The sequence below is a fragment of the Acinonyx jubatus genome, chromosome C1, assembly GCF_027475565.1.
Source record: "Acinonyx jubatus isolate Ajub_Pintada_27869175 chromosome C1, VMU_Ajub_asm_v1.0, whole genome shotgun sequence".
NCBI classification, from domain to species: domain Eukaryota; kingdom Metazoa; phylum Chordata; class Mammalia; order Carnivora; family Felidae; genus Acinonyx; species Acinonyx jubatus.
In genome coordinates, this window is record NC_069381.1 from 58,042,592 (window position 1) to 58,060,499 (window position 17,908).

The following is a 17,908-nucleotide window of genomic DNA, read 5'->3' on the forward strand; positions in this document are numbered from 1 at the left end:
TTCTGACGCACCACTGCACCAGGCTTGATAATGAGGACACTCGGCCGGGATTGAGTTTGAACGTTATTGTCTAAAGTAAAATGCTTGTGCGACTGTTTCCTGGCCGAAGGAATTCTAGTGCAAATGTATTCTCTGGAGCTAAACTAACAGGCGCCGCAGGGACAGCCAAAGCGGGAGGCCTTCGTGGCACTGGAAGCCTCGGAGAGCCCCCTACAGGCGGGAGGACCCGAAAAGAAAATACTTCCGCTCAGATGGGCGGAGCTAGGGAGCCGAGGTGGAAGTGGCTGTAATCAGGTTTGAGTTTGGGATGGCGGGCTGCTTAGGCTAGGTTTAGGGGGTGAGGTATGGTGGACTAGTGAAGTATTTGTAGAAGTTATTTTATTTATTTATTTTTAAAATTTTTTTTAACGTTTATTTATTTTTGAGACAGAGAGAGACAGAGCATGAACGGGGGAGGGTCAGAGAGAGGGAGACACAGAATCTGAAACAGGCTCCAGGCTCTGAGTGGTCAGCACAGAGCCCGACGGGGGGCTCGAACTCACAGGCCGCGAAATCATGACCTGAGCTGAAGTCGGCCTCTTAACCGACTGAGCCACCCAGGCGCCCCTGTAGAAGTTATTTTAATAAAGGATTGGGAACTCTGTTCTTTAATTATGCACTTGGTACACGGGTGTCATTTAGAAACGTACTCTTTTTTGATACATACTTAGATGTAACAAATAGGCAATGTACACGTGGGAAACCAGTAATTTTAGAAGTAGGGTATTGCCAATATTGTTAAGAAATTACCTGTGTCTTTTACCCCTTGCATTCCTCCAGCGGTAACATTCTCCTCTGTTTGAGGTTTAATCTTTTGCTTTTTGAAAATTTAGTTTATGTATGTTTAACTTACAAAATGTTGAGCTTTACAGGGATAGTTGGTTGTTAAGTAATTTGCACCTTCCCCCCCCCCCCCCATTCAACAGTATACTTCCAAATTCGTTTTAGGGTGTCACATATATTTGCATGTAGCTGTAGTTCCCTAATTTCACTGCAATATACTGGTAATATTTCTATGTGTGACAGTTTATCCCTTTTATTTACCAGGTTTGTCATTACAAACAACGTCGGTATGAACCTTCTTAGAATGCACGGATTCAGTTACCAGAATGTAAGGATTTTTCAGAGTACAATATATATCTAGAAAGACCATTTTTCAACTACTTTCTAGTTATGATATCTGTCTTAAAGTCTTTAATAATTATAACATCTTAGTCATCTAGGATTTGGCAGCTGGTGATTTTGTTTTTCCTTGAAAACTGGTTATATTTTCCCACTTCTTTGTATATTGTTATGTTGCATAGACTCTGGGTCCTATTCAAAGCCTTTGGGGTAAGTTGATCATTTTGTTTTGTTTCAGGAGTCAGTCAGTTTGATTCAGATCCACAAGTTAAGTCTCACCTTCTGTGGGTGCTGGGCCCTATCAGTTCGGTTTTCAAAGGCTTTGTTATTCTGCTTTGAGTCTGTCCTGTACATACAACCCTCAGCGATTACTTTAGAACTTGGGCAGTACAGTAGTCCCCCTTATCTGAAGTTTTGCCTTGTTTCAGTTACCTGTGATCAACTGTGAGAAGCAGATGACCCTCCTTCTGACTTATCCTCAGAAGGTCAGTAGCTTAACACTGTGTTATAAATGCCTGTCGTTCACCTCACTTCATCTCGTCCTGTAAGCATTTTACCATCTCACAACATCACAGTACAAAAATATATTTTGAGAGTGAGGGAGAGACCACATTAACAACATTTATTACAGTATATTGTTGTAATTGTTCTATTTCACTATTAGGTCTTGTTGCCTAATTTATAAGTTAAGTTATAAATTATAGGAATGTATGTATAGGAAAAAACAGTATATATTGGGTTTTATCTGTAGTCTCAGGCATCCACTGGGGGTCTTGGTCTTATTTCCTATGGATAAGGGGAGACTACTGTAGTTTAAATTGCAGTTCCGTTCACATGTCTTTTGCCATAGAGCTTGTGTCTTTGCTAAAGGTGCTTAGTTCGTGTGTGAGAACAGAATTTATGTGGGTTTATGCATAGAATTAGGGGGATCCCCTTCTACATTCTCCCCTTGTGATATTCCATTCATGCTCTTTTTTGAAGGGTCCCCTTTTATTAATCCTTCTGCTAGAAATATGAGGTTTTTCTTGGAGTTTTAGCTGCCTTCCATAGTTGCAATAGCTGACTAGGGCCCACACTGGGGCAAAGAGGTGAGAGAAAAAAATGTGGATTCCCTCTGTACTCTTCAGATCACAGAGGCCTCCTTTCCCAGCTCCCTTCTTTAGAAACATAGGTGTTCTCTTGGTCCAAGCCTAGGCCTCAACTCTCAGGTCAAAGCCCAGAGGGAGAAAAGGAGGGGAAAAAAAGCCAGGTATTCTCCCACAGAAGCTCCTTTTCTCCATTCATCTTGCTAGAAATATACGATTTCTCTTAATTTTTAATGCCTTTGCTACCATTAGTTTTACTAGATGTCAGGCCTCACGTCAAAGCTGTGAGAGAAAATAGGAAAAACAAACAGGGCATTTCTCCAACTTTTGATTCTCACCAATCTGCCGTTTTTAATTTACTTTTCAGAGCCCTCAGGTAGTTGCTTTTTGTATTTTGTCCTGAGCTTTTAGTTGTAATCAGTAGGAAAGAGTAGTGTAATCATCTTGACTGGCAGTGCAAATCCAGGGAATGCAAATTACTACTACATATCCATCAGAATGATTAAAATGAAAAGTTCAGACAATTTCAAGTGTTGGACAGGGTGTGGTACAACAAATTCTTATATATTCTTATACATAGTGGAAGTGTCAATTGATGTATCTTCTTTGGAGAACATTTTGTCAGAGTCTATTATATCTGAACACCTGCATACCTTATGATGCTGAAAATCCACTCCTCAGTATACTCCCAACAGAAATGCACATATGTTCACCAAAGATGTATATAATAATGTTCATCGCTACACATTCCTAATGGCTCCAAACTAGAAATTCCCAATTGCTTATTTATGATAGCCTGGATAAATAAATTGTCATATATTCATACACTGGAATACCATCTATAGTAATGAAAATAAATTGCAACCACATTAAACAGTGTGGCTGTCACTCAAAAGTGTAATATTGAATTGAAAAAGCCAGATACAGGATGCCTGGGTGAGTCAGTTGCTTAAGCGTCTAACTCTTGATTTTGGCTCAGGTCATGATCTCACAGTTCATTAGATTGAGCCCCATGTTGGGCTCTGTACCAACAGCACAGAGCCTGCTTGGGATTCTCTTTCCCTCTTTCTCTCTGTTCCTTCTTAGCTTGCATGCTTGCTCTCTCTCTTTCTCTCTCTCTCTCTCAAAATAAATAAATAAATAAACATTAAAAAAAAAGAAAAGGCCAGACACAAACTAGTACATTTACATGAAGTTCAAAAGCAGGCATAACTAATCTAGGATAATAGTTACCTTAGGACATGGAGAGAAAATAGCAACATGGGGGTCTTTAGGGATCCTGGTAATATTCTTTGTCATGATTTGGGTTCTGGCTACATAGGTGATCTTCATTTTATAAAATTTCATTGAGCTGCACACTTATGATTTGGGCATTCCTTAAAAGAAGAAGTTTTAAAAATACTTATATTTATCCATCTCACCATATCCCACCTATCCCCTCATTCAATAGATGCTTGCTAAATATTATACCAACTTCAGGGACAAAGAGAGTGATCACAGACCTGCTTATGACATGGTGAGTATCACTAGTGAATACCTTGTGGACCTAATGGTGAATGAGCTTTCTTATAGTTGTGATATTGAGTCTACCATAACTCATATTAAGGCATATTACATGGCTATTAAGAAAAAAAATCTTTTGTTGGTTCTAGAGTTACCTGAGAGTTTAAGGTGGCAATGATCCAGTCTCTGAGGCTTACATTTGTAGATTCAAGGAGAATTTTCTTAAAGTACAGATAAATGAAGCACATTTTGTTTTTGCATGTTCAGTCACATTCGGGGGAAAAAAAAAAAAGAAACCTCGCTACTCAAAAACAATGAAAAATAACTTTTTATAAAGTTCCAAATCATAAATTCACTGCAAGAGTCATCATTGAGATATAGTATTTTTTTTTAGTTGATCAGAATTGTTTCCCTAATTATGGTACATAAATCCTTGTATTATAAAATATGTGAAATTGTGACTTAAGCAACCATAAAAAAGTTTGCTCTTGAAATAAATAGTTTTAAACAAAAGAACAAGGAATTTAAATAAATAAATAAGGTAGTCAGTGAATTTAACACTCATGCCTAAGAAATTCCCTAGTTTTAATCTAGGAGCTTGTGGAAAGTAAAATTTACTTCTTAGGTCACGAGGACAGTAGTGACCTTAGGCAATGTTGTGGAGTCTGAATTTGTGGCAGTGCTTAGTGCAATATGTGCAGATATTCCAGGATGGAGGGTCAGGGTGGCGATAACCTCCAGAAAGGTACTCGGAATTTGGAAATGGTAATAAAATACCGTCATTTGAGGTTGGAAGGATTAGCATGCAATTAAGTAGATCAGCCATCTGAAAATAGAATTAACTCATGCTAACATCTGATTTGTAAGGTGCACAAAAATCTCCTATATCCAGTCTGTGTTTTTGAGGGAATTCTTGTAACAGGTAATAATAGCTACCATTTATTAATCACTATATATTCAGTAGTGTGCTAAGAGCTTTACATCCATTATCACATTTAGAATTCCACCAATCTTTAGGAAAGATATTGTTAGCTTTGTTTACAGATAAGAAATCAAGGTTTAGAAAGTGTAAGTACCTTGTGAAATGCTATAAAATGTAACATACGGTGACTCTGGAGTCAGATTTCTTGGTTTCCAGTCCCAGTTCTATTGCCTGTCAACTATGTGACCTCAGACAAATTACTTAATCTGTGTTTTGTTTTTTCATGGAGGAAATAAAGATGATGATAATAGTACCTGTACTTTAGAATTGCTCAAAGGATTAAGTGAAATAACTCACTTAAGGTACTTGATAAACAGAAGTCAATAAATAATGGTTATTATTAAATTAGAGGCTCACAGTAATGGATGTTAGAGCTAGTGAATAATATCCAGTTAATGTACCAAATTCAATCAACTGTAGTTAGTAAAAATTTTCTGGGAGAATCATATGTCGTCAGAAAAATGGTTTGGTAACAGTGGACAAAACATAAGACTATATCTGGTAATGACCAAAAGAGAAGGCTATTTGAGTTCAAGGATTACAACTAATTTTCAAAGAGAAGTAGTTCTAAAATAGAAAAGGAATTTCTATCCAACTTGAAAGAAAACTCCCTTAACACTACCCATTCTCTTTCTTCTAATTACACACTCACCAGACAACCTCTGACTGATCATTTTCTCTCCTGAGTACATTTAAACCACCACAGCAAAATACCCAGAATGAATTCTCCATACTCAGTATTCTTTTAGATTTAGCTGTCTTTGTAGATTGATAAATTGACATTCTGAGGTGCATATCACTTTCGTATGGGTCCTCTTAACATGTTGATCCCCAAGAGGTTAATTAACACTGGTGGAAATGATAAAGTTGAGTCCCTGAACCTACAAAGCTAAGAATCTGGCTTTGGATATTGTACTACAGCTCTTTATGCTTACAAGTAACAAAAATCACAATAAAATGTCTTAAACAGCAAGAAGGGGAGGGAGTTAATATTACAAAGAGAAGGCGTTTGATGGAATAGCAGGGCAAGAGTGCAAAGCAGATTCAGGAGACTGAAAGAAGCATGCTTGCACTCTTTCGGCAGTCTCTTGCCACTACCTCTCTGCTTACACATCATTCTTTTCTATCTATAGACCGGCTTTCCCTGCCATAGGACATTCATAGGACAAACAGAAGTAGTACATACTGACTTTAGATCTGAGTAAGTGGGGCTCTCAATGAACCCTGTACCCCTGGGAGGCCCGCCCTTTGGAGAAACTTCTTCAAATGTTCTAGGTCCCCTCTGGTGCGCTGGAGCCGGAACCTAGTCCTGTGTGGATCTTGGCAATGGAAGCCCTGGAATGTTCTGTTGTTGCTGGTGGTGGGGTTTGGCCTGGTCAACAGGCCCTTCTGGGTGGGATGCTCTAAACCTGGACCTGGACCTTAATGGCCTCAGTCCCTGTTTCTCCCTAGCAGAGTCCTCTCGACAATAACCCACTCACACTGCCCGGGGTCCACCAGGTGCTGAGGACTGGGACCAACACCAGTGGGTATGGGCTCGGGTTGCATGGCCCTTTGCCTGTTGCTGGTGAGCCAAAGCTCCCACTGGCCAGGGCAGTATTTCTTTCATGAGACTGCACCAAATTTAGCTGCCAGAACAGGGCTGATTCACTGATTTCGGGATGATTTTCAGTAACACCGACAGAGGACAAGTTGAGGACCGTGGCTACCCACTGTCCTCTTCGGGCTACCTGTGTGAGCTGGTACATGGGCACTTTACCTGTCTGTGTTCAGATCCAGGAGCCTCCTCCTGAGGAGCTACTGAGAGAGGTACGGGTAACCCACGTGTCTTTTATACTGGGGTCCTCCCCGCCACCCCGGCATTGGTGCCAGGGCGGTCACACCACCCTTTTGCAAGCTGTGTGTTATATGTCAGGTAATTCTGGTCATGGCCATTCTTGTCCCCTCCCAGAACTTTCCAGACTGTAGTACTGCAAAGTCAATGTCCCCTTTCTGTCAGTCATTTTTTGCCTTTTATCAATGTGGTGACATTTTGCTGTCCTGGATTGGTCTCAAGCCCTGTGGGGCATGTGATAGATATGGCTTACCTGAATGGGACTTCCCTTCTTGCTCTGCCTAGGGCCCCTCATCAATCCCCACTACTGGTAACTGGTATGTGGAAGGCAGGGTAGAGATCAACAGTAAAAAGGTCATGTTCTAGCAGTGCAGTGATCAAGGCTTAGTTCAAGAGAAGACATGGTTGGAAGATGTGTTGTTCTATGTTAATGCTTTAAATTCCATAAATAAACACTATAAACTTCTAAATGATAAATTTAGCATGACCATAAAACAGAATAATTGTTTTCATTTTCCTGCATCCTCTGGGTAAGACTTGCATTTGTGGTCATCATCAACAAAGCACATTAACAATATTTGAGAGTCATTGGAAACCCTTATTCAAGGGCAGTACAATGGGTGTTGCCATGAGATGAGTGATGATGTATCAGAATTCATTAAATGACATTAGGAAAGTGCAGAGGCCAGAAGATCTATACTGTTTCAATTTTAAAAGGTTCCAAAGAGCCATAGCATGGTGAATAGTAATAGTGTTGGTACCTTTTCCTTGCAGTGGGATATATGAAATTAGCCAAGAATGGTATCTTTGACAATAAATAACACAAAGAAGTGGATCCTGCAAACTAGGAAAAGTTTTCATGTGCATTGATTGGACAATAAACATCTGTGTTGGTACCTTTTTCTTGCCCTAAATTTTAATCAATAAACCACTATACCTCACATGAGCCCATGATTTTTGTAATTACTTTTATAATCAAATTGTTGCTATTGATGGCTTCTACCCTGCACACCCCCACATATTTTCCCAGGGCCTTGTATACCTTAGAGGGAGTACTGGACAGAAGATAGTGTTAAGAAAGCTTCTACCTTTGTATCTCTTTTCCATTCCAGAGATTCTCAACTGGAATCTCTTGGCCCCAACTTCAAATTTTCAGACAAAGGCTCTGGCTGTGCTAACTTGGTCCAATCAGCCATGTCAGGTGGTCAAGGGCATGGTGTAATGTACAACCCTGACTGCTAGGATGAAAAGGGAAAAGGATAGCACCCAGAGAAAAGAAAACGCAGTTGGTTTTTGTGTTAGTTTTCTAGTGCTATGTAACAAATGACCACAAACCTAGCAGCTTAAAGCAATGTATTTTATTATCTCTCGGTATCTGTTGGTCAGAGGTCTGAGCATGGCTTATTTTCTGCCTAGCATCTCACCAGACAACAATTAAGTTATCCACTGGGGAGACAATTCCATCTGAGGCTCTGAATCATCTTCCAAGCTCATACAGGCTATTGACAGAATTCAGTTCCTTGCAACTCAGAGTCTCATTTTCTTGCCAGATGTCAGCCAGGGCCAGCTCCTAGAGACTGCCCTTAGGTCCTAATCATATGACTATCTTCTTACAGCATGGAGTTTACTTCTCCAAAGCCTGAAAGAGAATTTCTCTACAGTCTATTCCTGCTGCTGCTGCTGCTATCACCGTTACTTTTATTATTATTTACTACCACCACCACTACCACTACTGTAGGCTTATATAACGTAATGGAATCAAAGGAGAAATGAATCCATCACCTTTGTCACGTAATGGAACCGGATCAAAAGAGTGGCATCCCATCATATTCACAGGTCCTGCCCACACTCAAAGGGAGGGCGTAATACATGTACACCAGGAGGAAGAATCTTAGGAGCCATCCTAAAATTCTGTCTACCAGGGCTCTTAAAGATGGCCACTACAGTTGCCTCTATCTTAAAGCACTGAGAAATATTTAAACTGTCTGTCCTCCTTATTCTCTTAAGAACAACAGTTTAGGGGTGCCTGGGTGACTCAGTCAGTTAAGTGTCCTACTTCACCTCAGGTCATGATCTTGCAGTTTGTGGGTTTAAGCCCTGCATTGGGCTCTGTGCTGACAGCTTGGAGCCTGGGACCTGCTTTGGATTCTGTGTCTGTTTCTCTGCTCCTCCTCAATCACACTCTGTATTTCTCTCCTTCCAGAATAAATAGACATTGAAAGAAAGAAAGAAAGAAAGAAAGAAAGAAAGAAAGAAAGAAAGAAAGAAAGAAAGAAGAAAGAAAAAGAAAAACATAGTTTAAGGGGCACCTGGGTGGCTCAGTCAGTTGAGCGTCCGACTCTTGATTTCGGCTCAGGTCATGATCTCAGGGTTTATGAGATAGAGCTAGCTCCATGTTAGGCTCTGTGCTGACAGGACAGAGACTGCCTGGGATTCTCTCTCCCTCACTGTCTACCCCTCCCTGCCTCACACTCTTGCTGTTTCTCAAAATAAATAAACTTAGAAAAAACAAGAACAACATAGTTTACAATATATTCATTGTAAACTATGAATATATGAATATTCATAGACATTCAAGTCTCAGGTACCAGAAATATACATCTCTGGGAATATTTTGTCACACAGAATTCTTTTTCTGCAATTCAGGGACAAGAAATTATTAAACGTTTATTTAGTACACTTACAGTTTGACATTCTTAGAAATTCAGTGGATTAAATGATGTGAGTATATACACACATACAGTTCACATATTGCCTACAACTTAAATTCTCCTTTTTTTCAGTGCAGACTATTAATAGGGAATTTTTGCCAGCTGGTGTTTCAGAGTTCTTTATAAATTAATTATTGTATTTACTAGCCATGTGGGAGTGGAGAAGTCTAATTGGGTCAAGGAGGCTGGTTCTGCTGGAGACTGAAAGGCAAAGCATGTATAAGGTATCAGTTGCAAATCTAATGCAGTGCTTTTTTGAACACGTATGTTAGAAAAGGGAACCATACTGAAATTACCTGCCTATTTATGGAAAAATCACATAATTAGCATACACATTTATTGAAATTTGCCATCAATCTATGGCAAAGACAAAATATTTTAGCTGACATGAAACTGCACAGGTGTCCCATGCCACAGGAGGAATGAGATGCTTGATGCTAATAGCACATTCATTCACTCATTCACGCACTCACACAAAAGGACCAGGCTAGATACTATAGCTACAAAGAGGACAATATCCTAGCCTAGTGCTCACAGAATGCTGGTGAATATGGATGTGTAAAGAGAAAAAGAAAAATGTCATAAGTGTAGGACAGTCATAATCAGAGAATATTGTGGGCATTTCTAGGTGGAACAGCTCTCCCAGTTCACAGGTAGGGAAGGGAAATCCATCCGGGTTAGTTCATCACAAGTCACAGAAACCAAATATAGTAAAACTTTATCCTTCAGTGCTAGGACCAGAGGGAGGCAAGCAGGTCACATGGGGCATGAAATTTCAAGGGGTGTTGTCACAGTTGCTGGGCCTGGGTGTGTCACCTGAGAGTGTCTCCTTAAATTTTGGGGGTAGGCAGCTGCACACTGAAGCCTTGGTCCTGTTTTTCCCTTTGGTCTTATCCTTAGTCAACACTTTTTTCCCCCTAGTTTTCTTCCTAATGAAAAACAATTGAGAAACTCATTCACACTGATGTAAATAACTAAAAATTTAAACTACACATTCTTTAAAAGAATTTTCAGTTTAGCAGAAATCATCAAGCCCTTAAATCATGGCTCAAAACCTCAAATGTTTGCAGGGCCAGGGAGTAGCAGGCCTGCATAAGATGCCAGGCAATGAGGGAGATTGTGATGGGCTATTCAAGGACCTTCAAATTCAACCTAAAAATATATACTGTTTTGGACAAACAGAAAGTACCTGCTGGATTATTAGATCAGTAGAGTAGCTGTTTGTATCTTCTGCCAAAGGTTAAAGAAATTTAGTTGCTATGTTAGAGTTTCTCTAGGCAAATGGTGTAAGGACATAACGAGAATTGGATGGAAAATACCTACTGGGGGGGGTATTCTTTCTTCAATTAAACTTTCCTTGTGAGGCCTTATTAAACATTTCTTTGGCTTTCTTTCCCACAGACCCCAAGATCTGGCGTAGTTATCCTACTCTGCTGTCACAGCTTATTGTCTTACCTGTATTTCATGAGCCACAAGACATAGCTGGAAAGTTTTTCACAGCTAGAAACTAGAGAGAAATAGATAACATTTAGGGAAAAGGAAAGTTACCATATCACTAGAACTCTTAAGAGTCTCTTGTCTAGACAGAAGTGTATAGTAGATAAGAGTAGTCAAATATACCCAGTGTGCTTTCCTTTTACCAGGAAACTGCAGGTGCTTCTGAAGGGACTGTCAATCATAGTGCTCCCCTTAACTCCAGAACAGTTTGGGATCTTGTCCCAGGCTGTCCAATCAGAATACTCAGTCCCTTGAAAGGGAGGAAGGAGTAAAGCAGCCAGCCTGTGATCCATTCACTTTCTTTATCAGAAGGACACCACTAGGGGAAAGAGAAGAAGAGAAGTGATGTGGTCTAATTCCTTGTCAACTGAACTTCAGGTAAATAGAATAATGATTTTAGACAGGAGGAGGAAGCCTTTCATACAGTATGCCCTTTAGCAGGTGTCCCTTGATAAAAACTGCTTACAGTAAATAAAATCTATTGATTTATGGGACATAGCTTCCCAGGAGAATTTCATATAAACTACACAACTCTTGGAGGTATAAAATGAAGATGTTTTATAAATAAAATACTTCCCATTCTGTGAGGTAACAATCGACAAAACCTCACACAGAAACGTCATCTATTGCTCTGGGCTGGTGGATAAAAAGGGCCTTGTAAAAATGTTCCAGACCTTTCTCTGCTTTGTCTTTGTCTCTTGATTTCCTATGCCCTTTTAATTTTTAGTAAAGCTTAATGCCGGGAAAAATCTGATTGTTGTGAGACTGACTTGGTAATCCAATTCTGTGTGTTATTTCGACTGGCCATGGTAATTGGTTGAAGAATGAATGAATATGCGAACCAGGAAAGACTGATCAGAATATTCCCTAGGATTCATTTAGGAATTCATTTGGGAGAGAAAAGTTCTCTCTCTATCGGAGTTCTTAAGCTGGTAAATGTGGGAGTGAGACACACCGCAGAGAGAGAGCTCACCCACAAAAGGAAGCCAAACAGACACACTAAGAACTGATGGATGGAGACACTTAAAGAGAGAGGGGGCTCCTGGGTGGTTCAGTGGGTTGGGCATCCGACTTCGGCTCAGGTCATGATCTCGCGGTCCGGGAGTTCGAGCCCCACATCCGGCTCTGTGCTGACAGCTGGGAACCTGGAGCCTGCTTCCGATTCTGTGTCTCCCTCTCTCTCTTGCTCATGCTCTGTCTCTGTCTGTCTCTCTCTCAAAAATAAATAAAGATTAAAAAAAGAAGTAGTAAGGGATAGGAAGAGAGAGTGAATTCTAAATATAGCATTTGAATCTCTGAATTTTTTCTGTTAAAAACTCCTGAATCCCCTGGACTTCCTACATAAGCCAAGTCAACACATTCTTCTTTTACTTAAGCTAGATTATACTGGGCTTCTGCCACTTGCACCCACAAATTCTGACTAATATTCTAGCTGGAATTTGGTACAGACCAGACTAGGAGGAAGAACTGAGAGCTCAGAAACAGATGAGTCTTCCAGGAAAGAGTAGTTCTCAGAGATAAAAATCGGATAAGAAACAAAATACATATCATAAAACTATTGAGAACTTCCACCCCTGGTTCACACATAAACATTATTGAAGGACTAAATAAGATTGCAACTCTTACAACAATATTTTCAACCACTTTATCCTGAGCAGTATGGACGCACACTCTTCTGCCTTCCTTTTCTTTTCCCAGCTGTTCACCGTGACCAAGTAAGACAGTGTTTTCCAGCTTTGGCTTTGGCTTAGGAAGCAAAGCTGTTTTAGAAATTGTCGCTTTATGTTGTAACTACCTATTTGTTTTATATATTCCCAATTCCTTACAGATAGGAGATAAATCTTATTTATTTCCTCAACCTCAGCACCTGGAACACAGTTAGTGCTCAATATTTGTAGAACAAAGGAAGAGAGGGGTTTTATTTTTGCCATCATTGAAACTATGCACAGGCGTGACCAAGGGGAAATTGCATGGGCTTGGTTCCTTCCCACTCCGTACCAAATGTGCATAATTATATTACTTGGTATGCACTAAACTGTTAGCTTATGATGAATACTTTCATAGTTAAGGCATGCTGCTAACGTTTGTGGTGAGCAAGGAGTGACTACCCTAAATTGTTCCACAGTTTAGAGTAGTGGTTAAAATCACAGGCTTTGGAACTAGAATTCCTGCTCTGTTGCCTGCTAGCTTTGTAACCTAGGTCAAAGTGCTGTTTCTCAGTTTCCTCATCTGTGTAATAGGAATAAAAATATATCATAAGGTCGTTGTCAATATTAAATAAGTACTATGTTTAAAACTGTGGAAAAAGAGTGTCTAGCACACAGTAAGTGCCATGTGTTTGCTGTGATTATTCTTATTGTTGTTCTCCAAGCCTCACTTTTATAATGGTAAAATGGGTATAAAATTACGTCTGTGGGTAAATTGCAAATAAGATAATGCATGTAAAATTCTTGACAGTAAATGCACAATACAAAGCAAGTATTAATAGCTATTATTAGGATATAGTTAGATTAATTGGAAGTTAGCATGTGCACCAAACGTGTGTTACCAACTTTCAAAAACAAAACAATAATAGAACTCATTAAAGTGTACTTGCACACTCTTAAGTAGTGTAATGTTGTAGTTAATGTCATAGGCATGGAAAGCAGTTTGCCTGGGTTCAGATCTCAGCTCTACTACATATTGTGTGATCTTGGGCAAGTTACTTAACTTCTATGGGTTGCCTCTAATAAAATGAGATTAATGACAGTGTCTGCTTGATAATGTAGCTCTGAGGATTAATTGAGGCAATGCCTCTAAAATAATAAACATGATGCCAGAAAAATAGTAAGCAGGCAATAAACATTAGCTTATTATTGCTCAATCACTTTCAATGGTAAAAATGAGGATGTAAGTGTCTACCTGACCAGACTGGTATGTGGATAAAATATGATAATGCCAGTGAAAATGTCTAGTAAATAGGAGATATTTCATAAATGCCACTTTTCTTTCCCATTTTTATGATTCAGGAGACAACTCAGAACTTTACAATGCCTTAAGGTTATCAGTATAAATATCAATTGGATTTCTACATGTGCGGTTATAGGACAGAGAGGATCAGGTAAAATTTCATCAGTGACACATACTAAGTGTTGTTTATTGAATAAATATCATTTAGACCATTCAGTTGGCTTATTAGCTGTTCTTTCTTATTAAAGAAGATTGTGCCAGAAATACCCTGTTTTTGTATATTCGTTTGATTCAGGTCACAGATAAATGGCGATTTGCTCTGTTCAGAGAAGGATAGAAAAGTAGGCTGGTATTTCAAGTTTCTTACAGCGAACATGGTGCACAATCTGCTAGAACCGAAGGAGAATGTTATTAATCAAAAGGTGCATGAGGAGGCAAAGGACTTCATTATGCTGTTTTGCTCCCACAACTTGCACCTGGAGCTTTTTAATGAATGTGCCCTTTGGAGACAGGTGGCACTCTGCAAAGCGTAAACCTCTCTAAACCTCTTCTTGTCTCAAACTGACACGTCTTCATGGCACTGTGAATAATCAATCTAAGCCTTAAATGATGTGAAAGGCTTTGGTAGGACTATAATTAGTTGAAACTATTTTTTTCTTGGTCTTTAGGAGTACACATGGCTAGAACAAGGGAAAGAAAACGTCAAGAAACAGCTGGAAAAAAGAAATCATGTATTCATTGAAAAAGGCAAGCCTATAAACAATGATATTGTGTACTGGGTGAACAAGTACAGTAGATGGCAGTTTAGTAACATCCAATATCGTTTTGTCATGTTTAGAAGTCATCTTTTTTTTTAAAGAATATGTAAAAAATATGCATCTTATGTTTTATATATTTATTGTCATCTTTTCTGGGAAAAGTTCTGTGTGTGATCTCTGTTGGCTTAGAGAAACAGAATTGTTATAAACTTGTCAAATAGTACAGAATATAAAAGGGACATTGGGGTGCTCTGGGATTTTTACACCACATTTTATTAGCATCTCATTCATTTTGAAGCACATAAAGATTTTTTTTTTATTTGAAGCAATAAAACTTGGGAATTACTCTCAAGTAAAATAACACCACAACCAACAATTGATTCCTCTGAAAACCCGGATGTAATTTTAGCATTTCATGGATGGTTCTTTAATTGTTAGTTAAAATATTTAGGAAACTAAGAGAGGTGTGGAAAGGGAGCAGAGACAGAGAAGATACTAGGAAGGGAAGGTAAAATTTCCAAGAATTTTTGAATGTGAAAAGGAGAAGAAATAAGAACCTAACCTTTCCTGAGTTACAAGTTCAAGATTGTATCACTTGTCTGTCACATGGAATTCACCAACAGTCCAGGCATTTAAAAAATTCTGATCCCAGAATGGAAAGCTGACAGTTCTTCCTACAATGGAATCAGACCATTACACACGCTCTATTGGTTTAATTGAGCATACATTATATCCTTCAGCAAGAAATCTTCTGCCATGGTACCCTATTTTCTTGGGCACCAGGGCTTGACAGATTTCTCACACAACTAAGCAGTTGAGAATGATACAATTTTGACATGAAATGTGCTTATACTTTGAAAGCCATTAAACAAGACTTGTTTGCTTATAATTTTCTAATAAAATAAAGGGCCTTCTGTGGAAAGCAGTTTTAAAAACACATCATAACATTGTAAGTGTGTAGGTCTTGCAACGTTTGTTCTAATTTTCTAGTGACAGACACAGAGTAATAAGATTTCCCTAACAGATGCTTAGTGCTGGGTACTCACATGTCACTCAAGCTGACAAGGTTCTAGGAAAAAACACTTTTGTCACCATGTTACCATTTTGAAAAATGAACTGCACATAATTGCACATAATTCAATTTTGCTTAATTGAAAAGTATAAACTTCACAAAATATAATTTATTAAAGTTAATATGACAGAATTAATTGGAAATATACCCCAAACAACCCACTAGGTCCTGTTCTACAAATTTGTCTGCAGACAAGATTCTAATCCTACGTGCCTGGAGAAAAGCATTAGTTTAGTTTACAATAGGATCATAGAATTTTGAAGTTGGGAGGGAGACTGTGAGGTCTCCTGTTTCAAATTAATACCTACTTTTAAGGATTTTCTTTCTATATATATCCCTGTAAGATTTTAATTTAATTAATATTCAAATAATAAATAGCAAGCACCATTCAAATAATAAATAACAAGCAGGTTGTGAATGAAATGAACATGGTTTCTTCACTCATTCATTCTCTCAACAGATATTTATTGAGCATCACACATAACTGGTATGTTCCAGGAATTATGTTAGAGACTGTTAATGCAAGAATAAATATTTTGCTATTTCTGTCCCTGAGGAGGAAGTCAGAGTATAGCTGGGAAGATAGACAAATTAATAACTATATTGTAGTGTGATAAAGGCTACGATAGGTAGACAGTCGTGTGGGAAAACAGATGAGGGAGCAATCTGTGTCACCTGAGGGTTTTTCGAAGACAACAGACAGGAAATCACATTTCAGCTGGAGCAGGAGTTCTCAGAGGAGAAGTGGAGGCTGAGGATCTAAGAAAGGAAATAGGCATGAAGGCAGAAAAGTATGTTTGGAGGGTGAGTGTGTGAAATGTTGGGAACGTTGGGAAGTGATAGAGAGTCAGACTTGGAAAGTTAATTAAAGGAAAGACTGCAAATATCAGATTCTAAATAGGACAATTGAAAAAATGTGAAAGTGAAGATAGGGATATGATCTGATTTATATTTTTAAAAAACAAGGTTTGTAATAGATATGTTGAAGTGTGTTCTGGTGTTTTACTTGGACAGTGGAAGTGACAATGGACAAAGGTATATATATTAAGATATGTTTTAGAAATTGACTGAACTGTGGGCACTTGGATGGCTCAGTCAATTAAGCTTCAACTCTTGATTTTGGCTCAGGTCTTGATCTCACAGTCCTGGGACTGAGTCTCACATCACACTGCATGCTCATGGAGCCTGCTTAAGATTCTCTCTCTCTCTCTCTCTCTCTCTCTCTCTCTCCCTCCCTCTCTCTCTCTCTCTCTCCCTCTGTCCCTCCCCTGCTCACTCTCAAAAGGAAGGAAGGAAGGAAGGAAGGAAGGAAGGAAGGAAGGAAGGAAGGAAGGGAGGAAGGAAGGAAGGAAGAAAAGAAAGGAAAAGAAAGAAAGACAAAGAAAGAGAGAAAGACATTGAACTTGGTGGTCAGTTGCTTGGGAGAGGCAGGTGCTACAGGAAAGGGAAAAGTGGATGACTTTAAGAAGTGTAGCTGGCAGGATTAGGTTTGAGGATTTGGACAAGCACTTATTAATCCTCTTCACAAACTTTTGAAGGTTATAGCAGATGAGAAAAACTGAAGTTTTAAAAAGTTAACTAATTTGATAAGGTTACCATATAGGTAGTAATTTATGGAGACCAGATTCGAGCATATTCTGTGCAACTAATCCCAGAAGCCAACTTCTTAACCACCATGCTGACTATTTCTTTCTGTACTTATTGAGTGGGCAGTGATACCATTTACCAGACTGGGAAATAAAAAAGAAAAAGTTGTGACTAGAAGATAATCAGTTTGACCTTTAACATCTTGAGTTTGAAAGGCCAGACAGTGGAGATATTCCCAAGAGTATTGGAAATTACAGTCCTGAAGCTCATGAAAGATGTGGAGTCAGAAAGTTCAGATTTGGGAGATATCAGTGACTAAGAGTGTAAGAGTGACTCAATGGCCCAACGAATAGGCATAGGGAAGAGGATTGAGCAAAAAGCTTACAGTGGCAGTGGAACAAAGAGTCAGGGGAAGGAGACTGAGAAGGAGCATTCAAGTGACCTAAAGGGAAACCAGCATAATACATCTTCCACATAAGTCTGTGAAGTGAAGACCTAACTTTTTTCCTTTGAGTATACATTGGATAGAAGGTTGAACCATTGTCTACTTAATTGTCCATTATTGCATTAAGAGCATCCTTACAACTGAAAAATTGTCACTCGTAGTCTCTTTTTTTTTCTGAAGTTCACAATCTCTTCCGATTCAGGGTCACCATCTTCTACTTCACACAAATTCCCATCATCATACTAGACCATGAATCCACATCTTTGACGATGATGGATGTGCCTGCTCTCACCTCAATTTCTAGACTGTGCTTGAGCCAACTTT

The 17,908-nt window shown here is 39.0% G+C and overlaps 1 long non-coding RNA gene across 1 annotated transcript; it reads left to right on the forward strand.

The window, feature by feature from the left end:
- Positions 1-38: 38 nt before the first annotated feature.
- LOC113599312 (uncharacterized) lies at positions 39-16,776 on the forward strand. The gene is made up of 4 exons (XR_003420123.2): positions 39-294; positions 1,087-1,150; positions 3,697-3,762; positions 14,391-16,776. It is a non-coding gene; the product is annotated as an uncharacterized LOC113599312 (long non-coding RNA).
- The last annotated feature ends 1,132 nt before the right edge of the window (positions 16,777-17,908 follow it).